The 7,500-nt window shown below is 55.2% G+C and overlaps 3 non-coding genes across 3 annotated transcripts in view; all 3 read left to right on the plus strand.

The window, feature by feature from the left end:
• The first annotated feature begins 3,548 nt into the window (after positions 1 to 3,548).
• On the plus strand, positions 3,549 to 5,455 carry LOC126110669 (small subunit ribosomal RNA). Its single transcript, XR_007523836.1, has one exon. It is a non-coding gene; the product is annotated as a small subunit ribosomal RNA (ribosomal RNA).
• A 351-nt stretch (positions 5,456 to 5,806) lies between these two features.
• Positions 5,807 to 5,961, plus strand: LOC126110673 (5.8S ribosomal RNA). The gene has a single exon (XR_007523840.1). It is a non-coding gene; the product is annotated as a 5.8S ribosomal RNA (ribosomal RNA).
• A 188-nt stretch (positions 5,962 to 6,149) lies between these two features.
• Positions 6,150 to 7,500, plus strand: part of LOC126110672 (large subunit ribosomal RNA) — a 4,221-nt gene continuing 2,870 nt past the window's right edge. The window contains exon 1 of the ribosomal RNA XR_007523839.1: positions 6,150 to 7,500. This exon is cut by the window's right edge and continues 2,870 nt beyond it. This is a non-coding gene — a ribosomal RNA (large subunit ribosomal RNA).

A 7,500-nucleotide genomic window follows, 5' to 3' on the forward strand; every position in this document is an offset into this window, starting at 1 on the left:
CACCTCGCAGCACTGCTCAGTAAACTATGCAGGCCCACATAGATAGATCAAATACGCAAATGCCCCTATACATGCTGAACGTCTGTGCAAACAAAACGAACCACACGTCACCCGCACACTCTATCACCCACACACTCTATCACACACTACTCTCTGCCTGTAACAAACACAGATACAATAATTAAGCACCGGCATGGACCAACGTCCGGTGCATCCTATCCGCCACAGTACACCAACCAGACTATGATAACCAGGCCAGGAGGTCCAATCATAAAACAGAATATCCCACTCGTCCGACAACCACAATTGCTCAGATAAGCCACCAACACCCACACATGTCCTACACAGGGGTGCACCCAACATCACCACACTGCCTCGTCTTACAGCACAAACACACTGGCAGGAATGAACACACAGGTCTGCCGCAACCACAGACACGGCTCGCCCCCCCCTCTCACTGGCGGAAAGCGCATCCCGACGTGACATAACTCCTTTGACACACTGACGCTGCCTCGGGCATCACGTCCTACGGTCGATATCAACGAACCTCACCCCCCCCCCCCCACAACACGCCATCCCATACCACATTGTGTACCGTACCCAAACCTAACGTGTACTGTACTACAACGCAATGTGTACCATAACACAACCCAGTTTGTACCTTAACCTAACCTATGTCACCTTAACCTAACCTATGTCACCTTAACCTAACCTATGTCACCTTAACCTAACCTATGTCACCTTAACCTAACCTATGTCACCTTAACCTAACCTATGTCACCTTAACCTAACCTATGAACCTATGTCACCTTAACCTAACCTATGTCACCTTAACCTAACCTATGTCACCTTAACCTAACCTATGTCACCTTAACCTAACCTATGTCACCTTAACCTAACCTATGTCAACCTTAACCTAACCTATGTCACCTTAACCTAACCTATGTCACCTTAACCTAACCTATGTCACCTTAACCTAACCTATGTCACCTTAACCTAACCTGTGTTGCACCTTAACCTACCTCAATTTGCACCGCAATGTAACTCAATTTGCACCGCAATGTAACTCAATTTGCACCGCAATGTAACTCAATTTGCACCGCAATGTAACTCAATTTGCACCGCAATGTAACTCAATTTGCACCGCAATGTAACTCAATTTGCACCGCAATGTAACTCAATTTGCACCGCAATGTAACTCAATTTGCACCGCAATGTAACGCAATTTGCACCGCAATGTAACGCAATTTGCACCGCAATGTAACGCAATTTGCACCACAATGTAACGCAATTTGCACCGCAATGTAACGCAATTTGTACCGCAATCTACCCCCATGTTGTGCCTTAACCTAACCCACGTTGTGCCTTAACCTAACCCACGTTGTGCCTTAACCTAACCCACGTTGTGCCTTAACCTAACCCACGTTGTGGCTTAACCTAACCCACGTTGTGGCTTAACCTAACCCACGTTGTGGCTTAACCTAACCCACGTTGTGGCTTAACCTAACCCACGTTGTGGCTTAACCTAACCCACGTTGTGGCTTAACCTAACCCACGTTGTGGCTTAACCTAACCCACGTTGTGGCTTAACCTAACCCACGTTGTGGCTTAACCTAACCCACGTTGTGGCTTAACCTAACCCACGTTGTGGCTTAACCTAACCCACGTTGTGGCTTAACCTAACCCACGTTGTGGCTTAACCTAACCCACGTTGTGGCTTAACCTAACCCACGTTGTGGCTTAACCTAACCCACGTTGTGGCTTAACCTAACCCACGTTGTGGCTTAACCTAACCCACGTTGTGGCTTAACCTAACCCACGTTGTGGCTTAACCTAACCCACGTTGTGGCTTAACCTAACCCACGTTGTGGCTTAACCTAACCCACGTTGTGCCTTAACCTAACCCACGTTGTGCCTTAACCTAACCCACGTTGTGCCTTAACCTAACCCACGTTGTGCCTTAACCTAACCCACGTTGTGCCTTAACCTAACCCACGTTGTGGCTTAACCTAACCCACGTTGTGGCTTAACCTAACCCACGTTGTGCCTTAACCTAACCCACGTTTGTGCCTTAACCTAACCCACGTTGTGCCTTAACCTAACCCACGTTGTGCCTTAACCTAACCCACGTTGTGCCTTACCCTGCTCTGTAATTGGCATATGACACGTTACATTAATGTATTGTTGTCCAACCGCAACCGGCTCAGAATGTTGTGTACACAGCTATGTGTCATCTCCCCATAACAGCTGCATTGCAGTGTGGTACGCCATAGAGACGTGTGGGAGTAATGGACGCAGTGGATGCGATCAGCATGAGCCGTCTGTTCATGTAGTGGCGCGTGTATGCAGACGTAGTAGTCTCTTCTCACACAAATGTGATAGCACGGTGCCCCGCGTTCCACATCTGCGACATGCTACAGAGGCCGGTTGACAGTTGGTCGCGCAATGGAGATCGCATATGTACGGGGGCACCTTCCACGTGCCCTCTAGTCGGGCACATTTTGTTGCGTGGATGTGAGCGAATGTAGTGTGTCTTGACACCTGACAGGCAGGCATGCAATAATAGTTGACTTTGCAAACGGGGATGGACGTGTACGTTTACTGGTGACGTTACGCAAATGAACAACTGGTAACCCGTTGTGGTGCGGTTGATCTTGCTGGAGGTACATCTGTGAGGGCAACGATCGGTACAGCTACGAAGCGGTCCCCACCATACCAACGAACGTGAATGTGAATCTGGGTGTGAAGCGATACGCGGCTGTGGGTGGGTGGGACTGTCCCCGGCCGGTGAGGGGGGGCCGCCCGGCGTGCTGGCCGCGCGGTGCGTGGGCGCACGCGCTACAGCCGGCTGGTGGGGGCGCCCAGTGGCAGGCGCGCCGGCCGACGGACGCGGCAGGCGGCGCAGCTGCGCGCCGGGGCACCCTGCGCGCGGCGCCGTGCAGCCAAAGTGGGTCCTCGCGGACCCGGTGCGAAGCGCGGTGGACATCTGCAGTGTGCTGGTCCGATTGAGGACTGTGTGCGTTGAGGATGCGCCGCCGCCCGGCACTCGGCGCCGCGACGCCGTCTGCTGCTCGGTCGCCCCAGCGGTTCTCGCTGGTGGTTTGTATCGCAGTTGTGCGGACGTGTTGGCACGTGCGCTGTGCTGGGAGAGTTCGCTTCGGCACCCACGTGGGGCCTTTGCCCTTCTGTGGCGCTGGCGTTGGAGCTGCCGGTCACCGTAGGTGGCGCGTGTTGTCTCCCGCCGGCAATGCCACGACAGCACGCTCCCGGGCCTCTGTCGGCAGCGGCAAGCTCAGTTGGGAGCACGGGTGGTCGCACCTAAAGCGTCTACTCGCCTAACTCCGGGCGATTGCGCCTCTCTCGAACCCGACCAAGTACTTAGGACGGCGCTGCGCGCCGCCGGGACCTGAGAGGGTTTCGAGGTGTATTGTGCAGGGGAGCCCAGCCTCCTCCTGTTTGCAGAATAATTGAGCGGACGCTTGCGTGTTCGCGCGGGCCCCCGGGACACACTCCCGGGCGGCCGGCTGCTCAGCTCTAGTTGACGCAGCTCCCTGGTTGATCCTGCCAGTAGTCATATGCTTGTCTCAAAGATTAAGCCATGCATGTCTCAGTACAAGCCGCATTAAGGTGAAACCGCGAATGGCTCATTAAATCAGTTATGGTTTCCTTAGATCGTACCCACGTTACTTGGATAACTGTGGTAATTCTAGAGCTAATACATGCAAACAGAGTCCCGACCAGAGATGGAAGGGACGCTTTTATTAGATCAAAACCAATCGGTCGGCTCGTCCGGTCCGTTTGCCTTGGTGACTCTGAATAACTTTGGGCTGATCGCACGGTCCTCGTACCGGCGACGCATCTTTCAAATGTCTGCCTTATCAACTGTCGATGGTAGGTTCTGCGCCTACCATGGTTGTAACGGGGTAACGGGGAATCAGGTTCGATTCCGGAGAGGGAGCCTGAGAAACGGCTACCACATCCAAGGAAGGCAGCAGGCGCGCAAATTACCCACTCCCGGCACGGGGAGGTAGTGACGAAAAATAACGATACGGGACTCATCCGAGGCCCCGTAATCGGAATGAGTACACTTTAAATCCTTTAACGAGTATCTATTGGAGGGCAAGTCTGGTGCCAGCAGCCGCGGTAATTCCAGCTCCAATAGCGTATATTAAAGTTGTTGCGGTTAAAAAGGCTCGTAGTTGGATTTGTGTCCCACGCTGTTGGTTCACCGCCCGTCGGTGTTTAACTGGCATGTATCGTGGGACGTCCTGCCGGTGGGGCGAGCCGAAGGCGTGCGACCGCCTCGTGCGTGTTCGTGCGTCCCGAGGCGGACCCCGTTGAAATCCTACCAAGGTGCTCTTTATTGAGTGTCTGGGTGGGCCGGCACGTTTACTTTGAACAAATTAGAGTGCTTAAAGCAGGCAAGCCCGCCTGAATACTGTGTGCATGGAATAATGGAATAGGACCTCGGTTCTATTTTGTTGGTTTTCGGAACCCGAGGTAATGATTAATAGGGACAGGCGGGGGCATTCGTATTGCGACGTTAGAGGTGAAATTCTTGGATCGTCGCAAGACGAACAGAAGCGAAAGCATTTGCCAAGTATGTTTTCATTAATCAAGAACGAAGTTAGAGGTTCGAAGGCGATCAGATACCGCCCTAGTTCTAACCATAAACGATGCCAGCCAGCGATCCGCCGCAGTTCCTCCGATGACTCGGCGGGCAGCCTCCGGGAAACCAAAGCTTTTGGGTTCCGGGGGAAGTATGGTTGCAAAGCTGAAACTTAAAGGAATTGACGGAAGGGCACCACCAGGAGTGGAGCCTGCGGCTTAATTTGACTCAACACGGGAAACCTCACCAGGCCCGGACACCGGAAGGATTGACAGATTGATAGCTCTTTCTTGATTCGGTGGGTGGTGGTGCATGGCCGTTCTTAGTTGGTGGAGCGATTTGTCTGGTTAATTCCGATAACGAACGAGACTCTAGCCTGCTAACTAGTCGCGTGACATCCTTCGTGCTGTCAGCGATTACTTTTCTTCTTAGAGGGACAGGCGGCTTCTAGCCGCACGAGATTGAGCAATAACAGGTCTGTGATGCCCTTAGATGTTCTGGCCGCACGCGCGCTACACTGAAGGAATCAGCGTGTCTTCCTAGGCCGAAAGGTCGGGGTAACCCGCTGAACCTCCTTCGTGCTAGGGATTGGGCTTGCAATTGTTCCCCATGAACGAGGAATTCCAGTAAGCGCGAGTCATAAGCTCGCGTTGATTACGTCCCTGCCCTTTGTACACACCGCCCGTCGCTACTACCGATTGAATGATTTAGTGAGGTCTTCGGACTGGTACGCGGCATCGACTCTGTCGTTGCCGATGCTACCGGAAAGATGACCAAACTTGATCATTTAGAGGAAGTAAAAGTCGTAACAAGGTTTCCGTAGGTGAACCTGCGGAAGGATCATTACCGACTAGACTGCATGTCTTTCGATGTGCGTGTCGTGTCGCGCAACACGCTACCTGTACGGCAGCAGCCGTGCGCCGCGTGCGGAACCACGCGTGCCTCTCAAAACTAACGGAAATGTTGTGTGGTACGAGCGCTGAAGCTCTGGAGCGGCTGGCCTGCGGCACCTGGCGCCTCGCGCCGGTTTTGAATGACTTTCGCCCGAGTGCCTGTCCGCTCCGGTGTGGAGCCGTACGACGCCCATCGGCCGTGAGGCCGTTGGACACAGGAATGCTGGAACAGGGGCCGTCAAACGCCTCAGTCCCGCCTATGCAACTGTCTTGAAAGAGACAGTGGAAACTAAATGAAAAAGATCACCCAGGACGGTGGATCACTCGGCTCGTGGGTCGATGAAGAACGCAGCAAATTGCGCGTCGACATGTGAACTGCAGGACACATGAACATCGACGTTTCGAACGCACATTGCGGTCCATGGATTCCGTTCCCGGGCCACGTCTGGCTGAGGGTCGGCTACGTATACTGAAGCGCGCGGCGTTTGTCCCGCTTCGGAGACCTGGGAGTGTCGTGGCCGCCTGTGGGGCCGGCCGCGTCTCCTCAAACGTGCGATGCGCGCCCGTCGCCTGGCGGTTCGCATACCGGTACTTTCTCGGTAGCGTGCACAGCCGGCTGGCGGTGTGGCGTGCGACACCTCGTACAACGACCTCAGAGCAGGCGAGACTACCCGCTGAATTTAAGCATATTACTAAGCGGAGGAAAAGAAACTAACAAGGATTCCCCCAGTAGCGGCGAGCGAACAGGGAAGAGTCCAGCACCGAACCCCGCAGGCTGCCGCCTGTCGTGGCATGTGGTGTTTGGGAGGGTCCACTACCCCGACGCCTCGCGCCGAGCCCAAGTCCAACTTGAATGAGGCCACGGCCCGTAGAGGGTGCCAGGCCCGTAGCGGCCGGTGCGAGCGTCGGCGGGACCTCTCCTTCGAGTCGGGTTGCTTGAGAGTGCAGCTCCAAGTGGGTGGTAAACTCCATCTGAGACTAAATATGACCACGAGACCGATAGCGAACAAGTACCGTGAGGGAAAGTTGAAAAGAACTTTGAAGAGAGAGTTCAAAAGTACGTGAAACCGTTCTGGGGTAAACGTGAGAAGTCCGAAAGGTCGAACGGGTGAGATTCACGCCCATCCGGCCACTGGCTCCCGCCCTCGGCAGATGGGGCCGGCCGCCCGCGCGGAGCAATCCGCGGCGGGGTCGTGTCCGGTTGCCTTTCCACTCGCCGCGGGGTGGGGCCGTTCCGGTGTGCGGTGGGCCGCACTTCTCCCCTAGTAGGACGTCGCGACCCGCTGGGTGCCGGCCTACGGCCCGGGTGCGCAGCCTGTCCTTCCGCGGGCCTCGGTTCGCGTCTGTTGGGCAGAGCCCCGGTGTCCTGGCTGGCTGCTCGGCGGTATATCTGGAGGAGTCGATTCGCCCCTTTGGGCGCTCGGGCTCCCGGCAAGCGCGCGCGGTTCTTCCCGGATGACGGACCTACCTGGCCCGGCCCCGGACCCGCGCCGCTGTTGGCTCGGGATGCTCTCGGGCGGAATAATCGCTCCCGTCAGCGGCGCTTCAGCTTTGGACAATTTCACGACCCGTCTTGAAACACGGACCAAGGAGTCTAACATGTGCGCGAGTCATTGGGCTGTACGAAACCTAAAGGCGTAATGAAAGTGAAGGTCTCGCCTTGCGCGGGCCGAGGGAGGATGGGGCTTCCCCGCCCTTCACGGGGCGGCGGCCTCCGCACTCCCGGGGCGTCTCGTCCTCATTGCGAGGTGAGGCGCACCTAGAGCGTACACGTTGGGACCCGAAAGATGGTGAACTATGCCTGGCCAGGACGAAGTCAGGGGAAACCCTGATGGAGGTCCGTAGCGATTCTGACGTGCAAATCGATCGTCGGAGCTGGGTATAGGGGCGAAAGACTAATCGAACCATCTAGTAGCTGGTTCCCTCCGAAGTTTCCCTCAGGATAGCTGGTGCTCGTACGAGTCTCATCCGGTAAAGCGAATGATTAGAGGCCTTGGG

The sequence above is a fragment of the Schistocerca cancellata genome, unplaced genomic scaffold (assembly GCF_023864275.1).
Source record: "Schistocerca cancellata isolate TAMUIC-IGC-003103 unplaced genomic scaffold, iqSchCanc2.1 HiC_scaffold_26, whole genome shotgun sequence".
Classification (NCBI taxonomy): Eukaryota; Metazoa; Arthropoda; class Insecta; order Orthoptera; family Acrididae; genus Schistocerca; species Schistocerca cancellata.